This window comes from Lepidothrix coronata, unplaced genomic scaffold (genome assembly GCF_001604755.1).
Source record: "Lepidothrix coronata isolate B3197 unplaced genomic scaffold, Lepidothrix_coronata-1.0 Scaffold344, whole genome shotgun sequence".
Lineage (NCBI taxonomy): Eukaryota > Metazoa > Chordata > Aves > Passeriformes > Pipridae > Lepidothrix > Lepidothrix coronata.
In genome coordinates this window covers 41,437-42,924 of record NW_016690524.1, presented here as the reverse complement: position 1 = coordinate 42,924, position 1,488 = coordinate 41,437, and positions in this window count along the sequence as shown.

Genomic DNA, 1,488 nt, shown 5'->3' with positions numbered 1-1,488 from the left:
GCCCCATCCAGCCCAGCCTGGAACACTTCCAGGGATCCAGGGGCAGCCACAGCTTCTCTGCCCAACCTGGGCCAGGGTTGAACCCTCCCAGGGAAGGATTCCTTCCCAATCTCCCATCTCTCCCTGCCCTCTGGCAGTGGGAAGCCATTCCCCGTGTCCTGTCCCTCCATCCCATGTCCCCAGTCCCTCTCCAGCTCTCCTGGAGCCCCTTCAGGCACTGGAGGAGGCTCTGAGGTCTCTCTCCCTGGAGCCTTCTCTTAAAAAGAAAAGCCCCGAGTCAGCAAATTCCTGGTCTGTGAATGTCTCAGCCCGTGAATTTGTGGGATAAACAAACACTGAGAGATCAAAGAAACCAAGTGAGGAGTAAAACAGCGTTTGATGCTGGGTGACCCCTGCCATAATAAACACATTTCCATCTAAACCAATTAAATTATCACTTCCTGAAGCAATTAGTTCTTGAACACACCAGAATAAAGCAGTGAAGGAGCCAAGAGATAATGACCCAGCTCTTCACCAGCCACAGCCAGAGGGATCCCACTCACCATCCAGGGAGAAGGGCAGCTCCCAAAAATAGGGCAGGGACAGCAAACACCAGAGAGCAACATTTCAGCAGAACACACAGAATTAGCAACAATGAACTATAAAACATGAAACTCTCACGTGTGGCTGGGATTCACTGAAGGGAGCAGGTTCTCAGGGGGCACACACAGCAGAGAGGGGGCAATCCCAGCCTCTGGAAGGGCAGGAAATACAGCAGCAACTGAAAGGTCTGGGTGAGGAAGGGGTCATCCAACAGTCCCCGAGGGGATTAAACACCCCCAGGTGATCCCTGCCCACGGTCAGAGGTGACACAGGGCACAGAGAGCAGAATCACCACTTCAAAGGCCAAAATAACCCAACCCTGGTGTCACACCAAGGGCTGCCAAGCACAGGCTGTGTCTGTGTGGGATATCTGTCTTCACTCTGGCTTTCCTACCAACTGAAAAGGATGTGGAGCTGAGATCCTACCTCCTGGTGCCTTTAAATGCTCAGTGTTTTGAGGGAAGCTGCAGGAATGCTGACAGGATGCACCCCGGAAAGCAGCACTGATGTGACAACACCCCAGGGGCTGCTCTGCCTGTTCCCCACAACCCCCAAAGCACTGGTCAGTCACTCCTCTCACACACAGAAACTGGGCAGGAGGAGGAGCAGTGAGATTTATTCACCAAGAACTGACTGAGGAAGATGAGTGGATAATAATTCCTTTAGGAACACTGCAGTACATTGCTGCAAATAGTAAAGACAGGAGGTATCCAGGGATCCTTGGACCCGACAGGAGGGGGGAGCCGGGGGGGGTCGGGCTCTGCTCCCAGGGAACGAGGGACAGGAGGAGAGGGAACGGCCTCCAGCTGTGCCAGGGGAGGCTCAGGTTGGATATTGGGAACAATTCCTTCCTGGGAAGGGCTGTCCAGCCCTGGCACAGCTGGAGGCCGTTCCCTCTCCTCCTGT